Here is a 20,066-nt window from a genome sequence, read left to right on the forward strand (position 1 = left end):
AAAATGCATGTTGAAACTCAATTGTCATTGTAATAGTCTTAAGAACTATGATTTTTAGGAGGTGATTATTCAGAAAGGCTCTGCCCTTATGAACAGATTAATGCTGTTATCTTCTAATCTTTATAAATTATCGAGCTTGTGGTATTCTAACAGAAAAAGGACTAAGAAGATGAGGAAGGTAGGTATAGCCTCAGGGGTTCACAGTACTTTATGGGGCATATGAAAGTGTTTTAGTTTCTTTTAAAATCATAAGAAAAAAATTAAATTTGGGGTCAAAGAAAATGTTCAGAAACAGTCATCTCTTGTTATCCTTGGGGGATTGGTTCCAGGATTACCCCTGGATCTCAAAATCCACAGATACTCAAGTCTCTTATATGAAATAAAATAGGATTTGTGTATAATCTATGTACATTCTCTTTTGCATGTTAAATCATCTTTAGATTACTTATAATACCTAACACGATGCTGTGTAAATAATTCTTATGCTGTATTGTTTATGCAGTAAGAACAAGAAAAATGTCTGTACATGGTCAGTACAGATGTATTTTTTTAAAAAAGTAATTTTGATCCAAGTTGGTGGAATCCATGGAAGCAGAACCCATGGATACAGAGGAATGAGTATACAACGTTAATATATTTATAATTATATTTATATGGTCATAAAATGCAATTTTTAATATTTTTAATGGAGGAAAGGGCCCTTGAAGACAAAAGTTCCCAGGTGCCACAAAAGTCACTGTGCAACCCAAAGTACTATACAGTAAATTTTACTATACTAGAGTCTGGGGTAAGAAGATGATTAGGACACAGTTCGTGTACCCAAAGTACTCAGTCCTAGAGTCTAATGAATAAAACGGACATTATGTGTGTGTGTGTGTGTGTGTGTGTGTGTGTGTGTACACACATATATAGTTATAGATATATTTCATACAGTTGGTTTTCTAAAATTGGACCAGTTATAGGTTGAAGGACATAAAGATTTTATTATAAAATATCATTTAACACATAAAGTGGTCTTGTCCTTTCAGTTCAACTTAAACAAGAGTTAAGTTTACTTTGTGTAAGTTTCAGTTAACCTTATACAAACTTATAAAAAAGTATATATAATACTGCATAGACAGTGTAACTACATATGATTGTCTCAAACACCGCTGATACTGCCATCCAGATTAGTAAATCAAAATGTTCATATTTTATAAGAGACACTTACCAATAAGGTCACAAAGGAAATCTGGGATCCTGGGTAGTAATGGTCCAATGAGGAAGATGAGAAGGCAATATGGTTTTCCCTAACTGAGCAAATCTTACTTACTTAATGTCATTTGAGTTTTATTGAGGCTTCAGAAATGGAACCGAATCTTGGCTGCACTTTCCCTCTTCATAAAATGTCTCATTTAGATGAGATTCGGCATTTATTTTTTTTCAATTACTGTTTCTAATACCATAATTAGGGTAGTCAGATTGTTCTCCTTAACTTAAATCTTGTTAATATTTGAGTCCAATTTCACATTTTTTGTTGTCAATTAGAGAATGATTTTGGAATATTTTCTATAATAGATCACTTCCACCTGCATTATCTTGTTACACACACACACAAACTTTTGAAGAAATAGGACATCAAAGAACACTGGAAAAAGCACAGACTCAGACAAACCTGGCTATGAATCTGAATTCTGCCAATCGAGCTATATGATCTTGGTCACTTCATTTAACCTCATTTGCTTTTCAGTTTACTCAGCTATAAAATGGGATCATTCTACACACAAAGTAACACAAAGCTGCTGTAAGAATTAAAATAATATATGTTGAATATTAGACTAGTGCCTGGAATATAGTAGATGTTAAATAAGTAGTTGCTATTTTTATTGGCCATATTTTATAAACTGGGAAACACAGAATACTTAGGCCAGTTTCAGGGTGGGGGATCATGGGTGGCACCCAGTTATTACAGGTAAATTTTAACCTTAGTTTTAACCAAGTCTTTTTGACAGTAAGCGTGAAAGACACAAGTGCAGAAACAAATTTACATAAGAACTGACATTGAATCAACCAGGTGATCAATATGCAGGTACATTATTAAGTACCTAGTAATTAAAAGACACTCCATGTACATTTGGGCCAGCGTGGGTTGCAAATGACAGAATCTCAAGTTGCTTACACAAAAGGGAGAGTTTGCTGGCAGATATCAACCAAACACAGGATGTGGGAAGGTGATCCCATGGATGTCTAGATTCAGTGGCAAGAACACTTTTAGGACTACTCTGAGATTGGGTCAATTAAGTGCACATGTCATCCTTGTCATGAGGCTAGATAGAGCTATAATGAGCAAGCAAAAATAGCAACATTTACTTTCTGTAAGATGTAATAGAAAACTGGGTGCCGTGGCACAGGCCTGTAATCCCAGCAGCTCAGTAGGCTGAGGAAGGAGGAGATCAAGTTCAAAGTCAGTCTTGACAACTTAGTGAAGCCCTAGGCAACTCAACAAGACCCTGTTTCTAAATAAAGTATTTTAAAAAAGGGGACGGGGGATGTTGCTCAGAGGTTAAAAGTCCCTGGGTTCAATTCCCAGTACCAAAAAAAAAAAAAAAAAAAAGAAGATGTAATAGAGAAATTAAATTAATTAATTTAAAAGGTAGAATTGATTCAAAGAGCCAAGACCCTAGAATTTCAAAATATCCAACTGAGATACCTTGAGGCCTGAGAGGACATGTTTGCACTGCTCGGCCAAGAAGCAAAACCTATCATACTTCTGTTTCCCAAATGTGTTACCTTATCGACTGAATACTTAAATTTCTTTCTTACTATGCCTACTTTTTAAAGAAGAAAGTTGTGATGCTTAGGCAATATCTTAGAGAAAGCAGAACTCTTCAAAGAGACTGGACCACAGACTGACATCTCTGTGATCTGAATAGTTACAGGATGTCTTGTCCTGTTGAGAAGCATTTTTCTAACAGATTGCTTAATACTCTGTCTTCCTGAAGCGTGGGGTGGGAGTGGGAACGAAGAGTGGACTTATAAATTGGATTGTACAGTGCATGAGCTTTTCTTAATGTCTTTGCTGGGGTTATTTAAGACATTGAACTGTTTGCTCTTGTCTCCACTGGATCAACAGCCACTCACCATTACCTTAGGGGGAGGATCATTACACTGGGATAGAGATCTAGAAGGCTAGAGACTGGGTGGCAAGTCAGTGTCTTGACTCTTTATGCCAACATCATCATTTTCCACTTGCTTCACATTTCTCCTGTGAGTTTGGCCCTTAACTTCAAGGTTACCTTGATTAGTTTCAGGTCTTTGGTCCTGAATCTTTCTAAACTGTTTTTACCTCAGAATGTTCCTTCCTTTTATGAGCTCACTTTTTCTAAGTTAGATGGATTCCTACTCTTTCCTACGTTAAATTCTTCTCACTTCTACCTCCTTAGGAAACTTACTCCACCCATTACTTCATCTTCTGTTTGCATCTTCCGTTTTCACCCTCCACTGCATCTTTCTTCATTTATCCACCTACAGGACTACCCCCTTGAGATATCATCGAATGAGATCATGTTCGGAAAGTGTGCTGTTATTCTAAAGTGGGATATAAATATGGAATAGTGTCATTATCCTGTCTTTCTTCTTCACTCCAAAATTATCTAAAAATTGTCAATATGAAATATTTCTTAATTTTACTTCATCACTGTTCAACTTATTACTTAGTATCTTGAAATCTGACTTCTGCCTCCTTAAATACTATGTTGAAGTTCCTTCTTGTTATCTTTCTGCCAGCATTGGATGCAGTTAACTACACCCTCCTTCCTTAGTTTCTGTTTTCTCTCTTCCTTGGTTGACCTCCTTTCCCTCTGAACACTCTTTTCTCTCCTTCAACCATCACCCTTTTCCTTCTACCTCTGAATGTGAGTGGTTTCCATGATTTTGTCCTTGCTCTTTCTCATTCCTATAAATCTTTGAAGCCACCTACAGATCTCTTTTCCTCTCAACCCCTGTTAAATGTCGTCTTGTAGTTTTAACCTAGAAGTCTCACTAGCACCCAAACAAAATGTATTGTATATTAAAATAAACTCTTACCCCCACTCCAAATGTTATGGTCAGGATGTCCAGTTGGGGTCCAGGTCCTTGGTGTCCTGAAGAAAGACTTCAGAAAGATAAACACAAGTAACAGGCAAAGTACAGACTTATTGAAGGTGAAGATAGCTCTCCATTAGATAGAGTAGAGTGGGCAGAGAGAAAGAGACAAAGACAGAGGCTCAAGCCTCAATCTCTGGAAATTAGCATCTTATATCCTGAGCTGTGAGGAGTTCTCTTCCCTGTGCAGACCTGATTAAAGACCTTCTTCCATGTGCTCCCATTGGTTACCTTATGATACCTGATTAGAATATTGTCCAATTTTCCCCCATTGGTCACTTTAGAAAATCTAATTAGAATACTTCCCAATTAACCCCCATTAGTCATTTTAAAATACTGGACCTGTGGTGGGAGTTGTCATGGAAATGGAACTTATTGTCTTGTTCTCCAGCATTTTCTTTCTAATACCCTATCTCTGCCATCTTAGTGTCCCCGAACTCCTACCTAACACAAATATTTTCCACCTTCTCTCAGCCAAATGTTACTTTTCTACCCAGTCTTCTAAGCTGGAAACCTGAGCTTAGATGGGTCCTCTCTCTCCCTTAACCAGGAATCAGATTCTAACCACATTTTAAGGATATGCTGTTCTCTTCTTCACTTTACTGTCTCCCCACTCTGCCTTCAGAGAGCAATAGTTCAGACCTCTGCATTTTGCTCTTAGGTTGTCCAGGAGAATTTTGTGGCCACACTTTTTCTCTTTTTCAGTCTTGGTTCTTTCTCTTTTCTGGACTGAATAACCATCTGAACTTAATTTATATAAAGCACTAAATCTTTTTCTATCTAATACCTTTCTCAGAACCTAAATATGCACTACATATGTTTAGAAAGGTCTGTATAACAAGCCTGGCAAATAGCAGTTGGGTGTAAGTTGACTATTACTTATAAGCAATAATATGACAAAAATATATTTCATAGCTATATGTCTTTGTTAGTATGATTTTCATCTTCAAATACAGTCAGATCTTCTTATCAAAACTTTTCAATCATATTTGATTCAGAAAGCTGAAGTTTTGAGAATATAAAGATGTGTTAATGAATATGCACTGAACATATTGCTTGAATTTTGATACTTTTCCCATCAATCATCAGAATGTAATTCCAGTTTATGTCTAATCTTACCAGAAACATCAGTTTTCAATCTCTAGGATTCAAGTCTTCTCATTTTATTTCTGCAGCTCCTAATAACAAAGAATAATTAATGAAAGTTTCATTTTCCCAGTTTTGACATCAAGGATGTTTAATATAACAATAGCATACCATGCAGCTGTAAAAAAGAAAAAAATAGCAAAGTCGGTTATGTGTTTACTCAGAAAGATCTCTGTTAGTGGTTGAATGCTTATGTCTTCAAAATTCATGTATTGAAGTCCTAAACCCAATGTGATGATATTTGGCAATGGGTTTTGGGAGCTAATTAGGGTTAGGAGAGGCTGTGCAGCAGAACTCTCATGATGGAATTGGTGCCTTTATAGGAAGAGACGCCAGAGAATTTGCTGGCTCTCTCTCCATCATGTGAGGACAACAGCGAGAAGGCAACCTTTTGCAAGCTGTGAAGAGAAGCTTCATCAGAACCTGACCATGCAGGCTCTTTCAGTCTCCAGAACTGTGAGAAAGTAAGTTTCTGTAGTTTAAGCCATCCAGTCTATGGTATTTTGTTATGGCAGACTGAACTGTCTAGTATCATCTCCAAGATGTATTTTTAAGTGGGGAGAAGAGTGCCAAAATAATATCATAATTAGGGTAAAAAAATAGAAGAGCCAGGTGCAATGGTGCATGCCTGTAATCCCACAGCTGGGGAAGCTGAGATGAAAAGATCACAAGTTTAAAGGCCAGCCTCAGCAATTTAGGGAGACCCTAAACAACTTAGTGAGACTCTGTCTCAAAATAAAAAAAAACAAAACGGCTGGGGATGATGTGGCTCAATGGCAAAGTGCCCCTGGGTTAAATTTCCAGTCCCCTCCCCACCAAAAAAAAAGAGAAAGAAAGAAGAGACTATGCGTGAACTGTCTTATAGGGATAGGAACTTGGCAGATAGATGACAGAGGGGGAAAGGAGCCATTGCTATTTATCTTTTTTTTTTTTTTAATTTTTGAACAAACTATGTAAATGTGCTACCAGTTCAAGAAACTAAATAAATAAAAATTATTTGCAGTAATAACAAAAATATTTTTTTCTGGAAAAACAAGATTATATTGAAAGAATAAAATTAGTGATTATATTGAAAGAAGATTGTGGATTACCAGAATAATTATAGCAGTTTACTTTTGTTGCAGATATGATTTGAACAAGATAAATGATTACGAGAAAGTTGTATTAAATTGCTTCTTAGTTCTTTTATCATGTAGACAGTTCTTATTGTCTACTGCTGTTTCTTGCATCTGCATGGGTTACTGCAAGCAGAGCTTAAAGGGCCTCACGTGGGATGCATTTGATTGGAAGGTGATGAACACAAAATCTCAAGTACTGTCAGTAATTCCCAGATGGTCTCTGACAGTAAAGCCTTCTCCTTCAACTTGCTTTGGGTGGTGGTCTTACATACAAGGACAAAAGCTGTTAGGAAAAGTATCTAGTCTTTACTTTGAAAGAAGTTGATGTCTCTTCTAAGGAAACAGATGTAACTCTTCTCACAATTACTTTGGCCAGTTAAATCTCCAGTTGTATCAGGTATATTACTTGATACTACTCCAAAGTGTTACTCTCATATGCAATGATCACTTTTTTTTTTTTTTTTTTGATACTGAAGATTGAAACCAGGGGTGTTTAACCACTGAGTAAGCCACATCCCCAGACCTCTTTTTATATTTTATATGAGTCTCACTAAGTTGCTGAGGTTGGCTTTGAACTTGTGATCCTCCTGCCTTAGCCTCCTGAGCCACTGGGATCATGGGTGTGTGCCACCACATCTGGTCTCTGATCATTTCATTTTTGTTTAACATCTGTTAATGATTTTGTCTCCATTAGTTTCAGGATGAAGTTTAAACTTCAGAATATGATATTGGAATCCCTGATCATTTCTGCCTATCTCTTTATCCCCACTTAGTCACTTTGAGCTATTTTATCCTAACCCTAATGTACCTTTCTTTCTCAGGCTTCTGTGTCTTTGTAAATGCCATTTCCATTCTCTGGACCACCTTTCTGTTTGTTACTTTTGATATTATGCTTCTCCAAATTGAGGTAAGTGGGTTTTTCCCCTTGTATCACCTTATATTTATTGAATGCCTTTGAGATTCTCAATGTGCTCTTTCCTGTCCATCAGACTTATGAAGTACAGGAGTCACTGCATGTTCATTTTGTATCTCTGAGACTGGCATCCGGTAGGCACTTGATGGTTGAATGAATGAATAAATATGTAGTCTGGCTGAAGTTTTAAAGGCAGAAATTTTATAGTAACCTATAACAAAATCAAAACCAAGTCTTGGGGAAAATGCTTGGCAGGAAGATTCTAATTCTCTGCACTTTCAGAGTCTTATTCAACCTTGAACTGACTTTCAAGAAACAAAATCTGTCTGGAAAATTCTCCATGATCCTTTCCATTTTTTGGAAAGCTTTTGGTTTTGTAGATTGTGTGTGTGTGTGTGTGTGTGTGTGTGTATGTGTGTTTGGTTTAAAAACTCTACTAGGCATCTCTTTGACGAATTCATATGTTTTAACAACATTTTACTTTTAACATTCTGAAGCATTAATGACAGCTCTCAATCCAGTAGACTTACATTCTTATCTCCAGAATACCACATTTCTTATGATTTCTGGTAGTTATACATCTATTGAAATCACGCTATAGAAACTAGTCTTTAGCTAGAACCTTAAATCCACACTTGCTCGCTAAAGAGCAAGAGTGGCAGCTGGGTGAACTCTACCACTTTGTAGTTAGATGCTTTTCTCAAAGGTATTCTTTTAAAAGATTGTGAAAGTTTCAGAAAACAAGCAAACATGTCTATTAACTTCAATTATCCTATGGATGCCATTAAAATGTATCAAATGATATATCTAATGTGTTGGTACTCATTTTCTATAGTAATGAGAACTGTCACTATTGAACTGAGTTCAGTAGACATTTTGAGCACAAGCCTGGCACTAATCTCAAATAAGTAGCATATTTGATCTTAGTGACATGTGGCTGAAGGCAAAACTCAAATCCAAAGAATTTGCTGGGCTTTAGTTCTGAAGCCATTTCTTGCAAAGTTTGAGAATAAAAGTGATAGGAGTCCTGGAATATTTCTACCTGTTTCATTATTTTACAGTCACAGAATCTGCAAACTCTCTAGATTTGCTGTCCTTAAGGAAACACTGTCTTGATTAAATAGTTAATTAAGCTCTTTTAAGAGATTCTCTTAAAAGAAAAGCTCTTTTCCAGCGATTCTCCTGTGGTTTGCTCCTATAATTGTCTCTTTACTCATGAACTAAAGGTCTACCTAAGGTGTCTTGTTTGTTCTCAAATGTTTTACCTCTTTAATTTATGCAATCATTTATCACATAACTTGTGTCTCTTTACCTTATCATTGTGTTTACAAAATTATAAGATATTGGAAGGCAAGACCTGAATATCCTTTTTTGTGAGTACACATAGCATTAAATGGTATTAACATTTAATTAATTTAATTAGGGAACAATTATTTTAGCATGATGATGATGGAAACAGGAAATTCTAGTAGGCTGATAAAATATGAGTTTAACATAGAAAAAAAGTTTTCAAAGCTCTGTTTGTACTATTCATAGCACACAGTAATCTGTATCAGTTACTAAGAAGTTTAGTATGTGAAGACAGTGATGAAAATGTTCAAAATAGCCAACTTCCAGTGACTCATAGGGTGCACGTGTCCCTTCAATTGCTCACCTGCTTTTGCTCAAGGGCTATATTTCAACTTTTATTTTTCCAGTCAGAAGCTGAACAGATATCCAGGAGGTTAAATTAGCCAATTTTCTGTAAGTTTGTCATTCTGGCAATAGGGTTGCTGAGAGAGAAGATGGTAATGATCACTAAACTACTTTTAGAGGTCATTGTTCAATTTAGATCTTGATGGTCAGCTTGCATCAATAAATCAACAGGCATCAAACCTGTGGAGACATTCTTTTTCTGTCAAAGGCTCTGTATGGTTCGTTTGACAGAAGATCTTGTGTCCACATGAGGAAATTAAATGGTTCATCTTAATGGACTAGCAGAGTGCAAGGAACAAGCCTTAAAGCACAGTTTTTTAGAACTGAAAAATTTAACCTTTGTTCTAGTCCTCCCTCCTGTCAGCCTCGTCAGCAGGAAAACTGTCAAGGTTGATTTCAAGTGAATCATTCTTGGCAGCAACCCTGACCCAAACCACTTATCTGTCACTTCTTGGAAGTTTCTACTTGCCCTCAGTGATATGCACCGGTAGTTCAGACATTGCACATAATTCATTACACAAAAAAAAAAAAAAAAAAAAAAATTGAAAGAAATCCCACATTATATGTTATATGTAAGTAATATTATATATTAGAATAGACGAATAGTAGATAAATGGATAGGTAGATAGATAAAAATCTCTCCCAAACTATGCGTCAACAAATTCAGCCATTTTAGAGTTAAGTTCTGAAACCACAGTCTTTTTGTCATTTGCCCCTACTTTTCTTCCAAAAGAGATTAAGAAGAATTTGTTGTAGAGATGATCTTTAAAATGTATCAAGAAGTGCATTTTTCTAGCTTCATTAACATTACTTCTACCTAGATGACTCACATATCTCTTGATGTTTTTAAATGTTTACAAACTGAATTTATGGTAATATTTCTTTTTCCTTCAAAACAACTGCAGGTCCCTGAGGTGCTTGTGTTTTTAAGACATAGAATTAGAGCATTTTCACTACTGGAGTGTGTGTCTGTGATCAAACATGATATGTGCTAATGTGAATTTTAGTTTTGACTCCTAAAATTAGAGCTGGTGTTGAGCATAATGAGCTGGTTGAGTTGGGAATGGATAAGGAAGAAAGCGTCTTTCATAGGCTCTGAGTCCCCACATATTTCATATAGTTTCACAATCCATTATCTGCAGTTCAAAAATCCAAAGGAGTACCAAAAGGAGTACTTTTTAGTAACAAATTTGGTGGCCAAATTTGAGACAAAGCTTTATAATCCCGACTCACCTCACTCAATAGGAATATTACTGTGTTTGATTATGGACTGCTGCATAAGATATGCTTACCACATTATTTTCCTAAAATCCACAAAAGTCAGGTTCTTTTCTGAATATGTAACAAAAATATTTCTTTCTTTCTTTAATTTTTAATTAAATTTTAATTTGTTCTAAATTGTTGTACATGACAGTAGAATGCATTTATATGTTTTGATAGATCATACATAAATAAAGTATAATCTCATTTTTCTGATGATATATATTGTAGGATCACATGGGTCATGCAGTCATATATGTACATGAGGTAATAATGTCTGTTTCACTCTACTATCAGAAAGTCAGTTTTGAAATACATGTGGCACAAAAGATTTTGGATAATAATTTATTAACTAGACCTTTCCTTAAAATACTAAAGACTTCTGAAAAAATCACTGGGGATGGTAGCATATTAAATATTACATCTCTGATATGGGTGGTTAGTTGTTCTCATAATGCTGTGTACATAACTGTATTATAATGCTTATAATAATGTAGGAATAATTCCTTTTAAATCTTTCAATTTGGACTAGACTTACAACTCTTCTAGAGAGAAATTGTCTTTAAAAACAATGTTCATTGTTTCTGATTATATAACACAAGAAAATTATATTGAAGAAATTTTGTAAAATACTTAAAAGTTTGAAAAAATAAAAATCACATATAATTGTACTTTGAAAAAATAACCTAAATTACTATTACATTTCATTGTCTTTTTTCCTATGCATGTTCTCAAACTGTGATAATACTCAATGTTGTTTTCAAGAGCATTATTTATTTGGTACTGGGGATTGAACTCAGGGGCACTTTGCCACTGAACCTCATCCCCAGCCCTATTTTGTATTTTATTTAGAGACAGGATCTCACTGAGTTGCTTAGCACTTCACTTTTGCTGAGGCTGGCTTTGTACTCGTGATCCTCCAGCCTCAGCCTCCAAGCCGCTGGGATTACAGGTGTGTGCCACCATACCCCGCAATCAAAAGTATTATTTTTGATGGCTACAGAATAACCCAGAGATAAGGTATTCCACAGACATGGTTTTTCTACTATACTTTATATAACTACTCCCTTATTGTAGGGTTTTCCAATTGTTTCCAATTTTTAAAATGATGAAGAGAGAACCTGCTTGAATCAGATTATTAGTCACAATGTCTATCAGTCACTTAATATAAAATTATTGAATTGGCTATTTTCATGAAGATTTTAGCCTGAATTGGTTTATTAGGTTTAGACATTTAGGAGGAATTTGAAAGAAGAGTCCTGGAGTAGATACATTTGGGTAAGGAAGAGAGTAATTAAGCCTGGGCTGAAAGAGGAGAGGGATAGGGAATTGCTAAGGGTGTGTAGGGTGGGGAGAGGGGAGCATAAAAGAATTTCTAAGATGAATTTCAACCGTGTCACAGTTTAACATACTGACAGAGTGTTGAACCATCTCTAAGGCTTAGTTCTCCCACGCTTCTGAAGAAGTAGCTCTTTTGTCACATGTTCTGTTTTTTCTTTTAATTGCTCATAGTCATTCCTATGAGAGCAGACATGTGCTCTTTGAATTTAATTGAATGTCTGCTTTAGAACAGTGTGACAAGGAAATTTTATCTTCTTAGATTTCAGTATATGTATGATGGGTATAGTCATTTCTATTAATTCCCAAGTCAGACCTGTGTGAACTTTTCTAAGATGTGGTTAGTCTGGCCCAGCATGACTCTCTCAAGCAGGGCCAAGGAAATGGATGCTTGAAGCACCATTTTTACCCTAAAGGGAGCAGGACGAGGTCTAGCAAATCCACTAACCATTTCTAATCGCCTGGTATTCTGATGCTCCTCACATGAGCCCCACCTCCAGAAGGCGGGTTACCGTAACATCTAACACTGCCTTTTTTGATTTGTGGCAAAGTTACTCTGCTTTCAGACTAGTGAACACTGTTGCAATACTCAGTAAGCAATTAGTGGTGCCGAAGCTGGTCATGGTAATATTAATGTTCACCTAATTTGTTTAATTTAATTGGACAGTTAATTTCCATCTGGTGTATTTATAAAAGAAAAACAAGAAGAAGGAAAAATAATCTCAGATTATTAACTACTTTAAGTTTTTCAGTCACTAAATCTTGGGCTAAAGCAAATCATGAATCTTTAAAAAGCAAAATGCAAAATAAATTTAAAATTATGTTTAGACTATCAAAAGGCAAGGAAGATATATTTTCTTTTAAAGGTCATATTAGTTTCAACATACCCCTTAGAATAAATATTATGAAGTGACATAGAATTATATAGTATACAGAATTATACAATATATAAAGTCCCAAAGACTGTCCTCCAAAATGTTCATTATTCTTCATTGACAACGTTCTCCTTTCTCTAATCTCTAACTTACCTGTCAATGACAGTTTCCGGTGAATCAGAAAAATATTGCAACAAGGTGAGTATTGTAAAACTTAAGAAATAGGAACAAAGTCACAATGGGAAGGATAATCCAGCTGAAAAGATAATTCCTAAAATTAAGATGTCGGAAAGGATTCTTGGCAAAATATGAATTAGTGTTGCAACCTCTTTCCTTCTTAAAGATGTATTACATGATCTTTAGTGGGAACACATAAGTTTTCCATAAACATGCAATTCTGATTTTTATAGTATTCTGCCCACCTTCCCTCTAAGATGTCATATCTATCCTAGCAATCCTGCAGAAAAGAAATTTGCTTTCCAAGGCATCTCTTTCCTTGTTTCTTTATTATTTTGAAGTCTTTTTTCTTTAAAGGCCTTTCAATTTATTTATTTATTTTTTTACTTTTGAGTTGGCAGGTGGCATCATTAACTTTTTTCAGTTATAGCAAATACAATAAAATAACTGAACAGAGACTTGAGGCTCACATACTATGGGATAAAAGCATAAGATATCCTGGTTCACCAAATTATGAATAATCTATAGAACATTTTTATTTATGCATATACTAATTTGATGGTTGGCATATTTAAATAAATTCCCTGAAAAAAATTTGGTAAGTAGTTGCATATGTGACCTGTATGAACACAAATTACTATTTTCCTCTAGCTTTTACATCAAAATTGAAGCACACACACACACACATAGTGGCTATAGTGGTATGAGGCATATATCATTTCCAAAGAGTTAGATAATCTTGGCATGAATTGATTTTTATTTACATTCAAACTACACACTATAATATTACCAGGATATGTTGTATTTTCTGCAGACAATGTTTTTGTACATTAGCTTTTGATGCTGAATCTGGTTGACTCTCATATAAATTGTAGTAGACATTCCTGCAGTTGTAAAAACTATAGAAAAGTCCTTCATAACTAGAAGAAGCCAGACCACATCTCTCTACTAATGCCCTGTGACTGAAGAAGCACACTTATGTAGAGCCCAAGCACCTGTATGTGTCAGGGCTCTCAGCTGGGATCTGACCCTTAAGTTTTAAAACAAGGTTTATGATAACCTGACATTTCAACACTTGGATTTTCCTTTTACTTCTTCAAATGCACCAAGTTCTCTCTCACCCAGTGTCTTTGTTTATATGTTCTCTCAGTTTGGTGTGTTCTGTCCTCATTAATCAACACCTATCCATCTTTGATCCTCAGCTCAAAAGTCACCTCTGCAGGGAAGTTTTCCTTGATACTCTCAGTCATGGTCATTTAAGTCTTTGCTCCTGTTCATGGTACCAAGGCCATACAAAGGGGCTGATTGGACTTTATTCTGAGGGTACTGGACGCCCCTGGAGGATTTAGGCAAGAAAACAGTTATATTTGCCATTTAGAAAGACCACATTGGATAATATGGCTGTTGCAGAAATCCAGAAATCCAATGATTGCGTTCAGAATGGGGGGGTGGCAGAGTGAATGGAGAAACATGGGTGGATTTGAGTCATTTTTCAGAGATAAATATCAGAAAGTGGCGTTCAATTAAACATGGAGGCAAAAAGAAAGGCAAAAGATAACCATTGCATTACTGACTTGAGAAACTACATGTACCAATGGAATAGGGACTGGAAGAAGGGAAGGAGAAATCCTGGGTAGAACATGAGCTCAGCTTTGAGCATGTTGACTTCAGACTGTCTGTGGGACAGTCAACCAGCACTATTTCATAGGCATTTCTGAAGCTCAGAGGTTTGGACATTGGTGTCAACAAGTTGGTATTTGAAGTCATACAACTAGTTTAGCTCACCCACAGAAAGGGGCATGTAAAATTTGAAGAAAAGAAAAGCTGGGCCAGAGAATTCTGGGAAATACCAACATTTAAAAGGTAGGAAAGAAGAAAAGCAATGGAACAGAAATAGAGAGAGACAGAGGCAGACAGAAGAAAAGAAGCCAGGAAAGAGAAGTATCATTAAAGCAAAGGAGAAATCTTGGGACACATGTGTACTGATTCTATGTTAAAATAATTGTGGGTTAATGCTACAAGTGCAAACATGATAATATCCTGGTATAGCAAATCTGATGTTTCATCAGTCTTTGTAAGAAAATGAAGCAAGTTCATTTCATAAGAAAATGAAGAAGGTTATCAGAGCACTATAGTGTGTGTGTACACATGTACCAACATGTAGATACTCATATGACAATTCTAACTGTAGTGAAATATGAATGGTCTTTTCTCTCAAGTTATTTCTTCCCCACAAGCATACATTCGAGTATGAAATAATCCTTAAAAAATACTTCCGGAAAGATAATGTCATGAAAAACTCTGAGACTGAAAAAAAAAAAAAAAGAGTTATGAAAGTTTGGAGCCATGCTCACCTCTGCATATCCTTATAATAAATCATGAACTTGTTAAAATTTAACACATTTGTATGGTACTTTGTACTTTCCAGGATACTTTATCTCATTAGCTTCTAATGTGGTTGTAATGAGGTAGGTACTTGAGCAGCCATGGATTATTGCACTGTGCTAAGAGAAAGTGATAGCAGTATGTCTCAGTCGGCTTTTGCGTCGCTGTGTCCAAAAGAACTGACAAGAACAACTTAGAGGAGGAAAAGTTTATTTTGGTTCATAGTTTCAGGAGTTCAGTCCACCATCTACTGGCTACATAGCTCTGGGCTCGAGGTGAGGCAGAACACAATGGTAGAACGGCATGGCAGAGGAAATCAACTCAGTTCATGACAGCCCAGGAAGCAGAGAGAGAAGCTGTGCTCACCAGGGACAAAATATGATATGAACCCCAAAGTCATGACATCAGTGACCTAATTCATCCAGTCACACCCTACCTGCCCATAGTTATTACCCAGTTAATTCTATCAGTGAATCAATCCACTGAGGAAGTTACAATTCTCATCATCTAATCATTTCACATCTGAACATTCTTGCTTTGGGTCACCCATGAGCTTTCTGGGGACACCTCATACCTAAACCATAAGATAGTAGAAGAAGGGAAATAGAATTATGGAAATTCAGAGAAGGAACATGTTGTTTGTATGGGAAGAAGTGGAGAGCAGGGAAGGCTGAGCTTTGAAGGGCCAACAGCATTTACTGAGTGCTTTTAGTGTTCCTGTCATTGTGGTAGCACTTTATGTGTTTTCTCATTTGAAGAACTTAGGTATAGTGAATGTAGAAATGGACATTTTATACAGAGGCAGATGGATACTTTGGTGTTCATCGTAGCACTCGGTGTAAGAGTACAATGGCTGTTAATGTTAGTGGCGATAATTACTGAATACTTCCTGTGTACTAGCAGTAATGCTAGGGCCCTTTGTACATTTCAGCCTCATAACAGCCCTAAGAACAAAGTATTATAACTTCCACTTTACAAATAAATTCAAGTGACTCATCCAAGGGGAGGTCCCTGGTAAAAATCGAATGATGTACTTAACTAAGAATTTTAAATACAATGTTTTTAAAAAGAAATGGTTTTAGAGGTATTACTGGTTAAAGAGAACTAACAAGGAACACTGAGGTACCCAGGGACTATCAAAAATTGAAAACTAATACCATGCTGAGATAGGGATAATGGGGAAAAATGGCATTATCAGAATCCAGCTGAGAGCAGAACCACAAAAGAAGATATCAGCAGAAGGTGTGGTTGTAGAAGGATGCAATTGTTGCTAGAATTATGGAAAATCAAGAAGAGAAAAGAGTAAGTTCTTCAAACTCTCTCTCCTTTCACCTTCAATTTCCTTTATAAGTGAACCCCATTAGCCAAAAACAGGGAAAATGAATTTCCAGGTGAAGCAGTCTGTGAAAGTCAGTTCTCCAGCGCTTTCAGCAAGACAGAAAATGGTTGAACTTGGACTTGAGCACATGAAAGTTATACAGTTAATGCAGCAGGACCAGGTTTGTCTGCATCCAAAACCCATGCCTCATCCACTGTTTTTACGTGTTTCTCCACCATACGTATACAGTGTAGCTGCTTAGTAAATACTTAAACAATGAATAAAATCCCAGATGAAAGTTGAAGAAACCAAGTTTGGGGGCTATGTGTCTTGACTTCAGGAACTCAAGCTCTGGTTACTCTGGAACTATCTCCCTACCCATAACTCACCACCTGCTGCTCATTTCACAAAACATCACTCACTCCTTGGGGGTATAAAAGGAAATATTCAGCAATGGCTTTCTTTCACAGTAAAACTTTCTGTAATAATTATTATGTTGAAACACTCAGGATTTAGTGTAAGATTTGTGGTGCTTACTCTCTCAGTATTTCTAGCACTTGTGATGGACAAGAACACCATTGAATCTTCCATCTGTTTTAGGATTCCCATCCCCATCCCCAAACACCAACTTCAGTGAAAGTAAATCTTGTATCTGCTATGTAAATTGACTTCAAAATTCAGGTACCAGCAATGTCATCAATGTAAAAGAAAAATTGCTTCTATATTCATCAACATCCAGTTCAGAAAAATAAAAACAGCTCTAGACATTTCAAATAAAGAAACTTTAAACAGAAAATTGGTTGTAAAGGTGTCGAAATGTCTGGAAGCCCAAAAGAAGCAATTTGACTATAAGCCCTACATTATCATTCACAATTACATTCCCAGTACCTAGCACAGTACCTAGCATGTGGCAATGGTTCAATAAATATGTATTGAATCCATGATTGCACTTGTGGATGAGATTTGGGTTGTCCACCTAAGAAGGCCACTAGTTCTGTTGGAAAGCATTAGGACACCTGCATGAGTCTGATAATTCCACTGATGTGGATATGTGGTTTGGCCTTTGGTAAGAAATCATGTTCAAAGTCTTCTGTTCAAAATGTTTTAATGGATAACATTCATTGAGCACCTACTGGGCAGCAGGTACTATTCTAAACACTTTTCTAAGCACTTTGAAATATTACCTTCAATATAACCCTCAGATAATGGGTTCATTTTCCCTCATTTTACAGATGTAGATGAAAGTGAGGCAAAGTGTTTTTAAGTAACATCTGAGATCATACAATAAGGAAATGGCAGAGTCAAGCTTTCACCCACTGGCCTGGCTCCCAAACCCACGATCCTAATTTCTGTACCATATGTGTCTCCATTGCTCGTGATGAAAGCTTAGCCCACCTTCCTACCTTTATTCCCTATTTGATCCACTGTATGCCTACACTCTACTATCTAGGGTAGAAACTAGCTAGCGGTTTCCCAATCTCGTTTCTTCTTCTTCTGGGCGCATAGATTATATTTCCAGCCCTTCTTCACAGCTGTTGAAGCTGTGTGAATGAATGTAGCCAAAGGAATGTAAGCAGAGGTGATATGCATCCCTGCCAGGCCTGGCCTATAAACCTTTCACATTTGGTGCCATATGTATGTTCTTTCCCTTTCCTTCAGCATGAGGAAGGTGAGCATGGTGAACTTAGATGCCACATGATGAAGAGCTGGAGTCACAGAGCAGAAGTCTGGATCCCTAGATGTTGTTTGGAGGAGAGCTGAGAAACAAACAGTGTGTGTTCAACTTTAAACAAACAAGAGATAAGCATTGCCAGATTTGCATCATTATATAGTAGGTTTCCTCCTTCCCTTCCCTTTCCCTTCCCTTTCTCTTCTTTCTCTCTCTCCCTCTCCCTCTCGCCCCCTCCCCTCTCCCTCCCTCCCTCCCTCTCTCTCTCTCTCTCTCTCTCTCACACACACACACACACACACACACACACTCTTTCTCCCTCTCCCTCCCTCCCTGCCTCCCTCCCTCTCTCTTTTCTCTTTCTTTTAGCAGCTAGAGTTACCTCAACAAATACCAGAATCGAACTGATCTAGCTATAGTACTTTGCACATGCCTCTGCTTTTTCACATACTTTTTCTAGGAATTCACATACTCTCCTTCAATTACCTTCTAAACATTATTCAAGGCCTAAATCAAGTGCAATCACCATCAAGTACCTTTCTTCCACTCCCATCAGTCACAGTGATAGCTCTTTCTCTCAGCTTCCTGTAGCACTTTGCTATCTACACCTTTCATGTGCACTTATTGTAGCTCCAATTCTGCATGTCTTCTTTTCCTAGTGAGTGTGTGGGCTCTTCAAGGTCAAAGATCATGTTTTTATGCTTTCTGTGTGACTCTAAAATGCATGGTGTGGTATTGTGCCTTGGGAATTTTCCATTAATATTTATAGGGAAAAGAAACTTGTAAGTGTATTAAGTTCAATAAAGTCCATTTTCCTAAGAACCATCCTTCATTACTGAAGCACGAAGCCATGTAAATTATAATTTACTGGATTTGGTATTTTTATTATTCTTTTCACCAATATACACATTCTAACTCTTAATAACTCCTTAGAGGAGACAGAAGGCATGTTTTTCCAATTTCAGATGGTACAGACTATAAGTAATAAAAAATGCACAAAATGACAGAACGAAAACTAGATAAGTTGGAATGAAGCAGATAATATTAAATAGGGATAACTACAAAATTGCATTTTTAAAAACCAGCTGTCCAATTTCAGTACGGGATGACATGATTAACACCAATTTACAGGGAGAGACTTTAAGGTTTTAATTGAATGCTAGGCTGATATGAGCCCAGAGTGGTACACAGAACCCTGTTTATAGTTAGGATGAGGGCTAGCAAACTATTAGTGGCTGGCAAACGATTCAGACTCCAACAAGGCACAGGCATGAATGAAGGTTGCTGGATGGTGACCAAATGGAAGTGAATGGAACCTCATGTTTCATAAAGTCGCAATAAAGGAGAACAAAATCTACATGTTAACCTGGGCAAGCTAAATGTATGGGTCAACTTTCACCTTTGAAAAGTTTGTGGGACTCCTCTATCTGAGAATATCATTAAGTGGTTTCTGATATTAAATTGGACTTAATAGGGCAGGTTTGGTCCCCTGAAAGTTTTGTTTTAGAAGTAGAACCTAGTCTTAAAGGTTTGTTGTTTTACTTTTGATCCTCCTCCTAGGTGTCAGGATTAGAGTTGTCCTTCACTTAAGTTGCCTAATTTTAGAAGCTGGCAAATACTGTCATTTGTAAACTCAAGTCACCTTTGGGAGAGAGATGAGAAAGCACATCCCTTCTTCTCTGGGCTCAGCTGGGACAATCATTCTCAAATGCTCAGATAGACTTGCTTCCTGAAAGCTGGGATCAGACAGCTGGCAAGAAGACTGTAGCCTGGGACTTGGCACTAGAACTCTGAAAAGGTGAACGTGGTCTTAGACAGTGATAACAGAAGCCTAGCACCTGGAACAAGGGTGCTGCTCCAGTCGTGCTGGTCAGACCACACATGAAGAACTATTTTGCTTCCGATACCACGATTTAAAAAAGATACAGGCAAATTGGTGCACATCAAAAGGAAGATTACCAGAATCTTGAAGGGATTTAGAAACCAAATCACTTTTTTTTTTCTTCTGGCAGTTCAGGCTCCAGGACTGAGGGCGTCAGATAGAGCGTGG

General features: G+C 36.8%; 1 long non-coding RNA gene across 1 annotated transcript; it reads left to right on the plus strand.

Annotated features, from left to right (window-relative positions):
• Positions 1–5,599: 5,599 nt before the first annotated feature.
• LOC124980245 (uncharacterized) lies at positions 5,600–18,138 on the plus strand. Its single transcript, XR_007107763.1, has 3 exons — positions 5,600–5,732; positions 7,208–7,293; positions 18,007–18,138. It is a non-coding gene; the product is annotated as an uncharacterized LOC124980245 (long non-coding RNA).
• Positions 18,139–20,066: the final 1,928 nt, after the last annotated feature.

Source organism: Sciurus carolinensis, chromosome 1 (genome assembly GCF_902686445.1).
Source record: "Sciurus carolinensis chromosome 1, mSciCar1.2, whole genome shotgun sequence".
Lineage (NCBI taxonomy): Eukaryota > Metazoa > Chordata > Mammalia > Rodentia > Sciuridae > Sciurus > Sciurus carolinensis.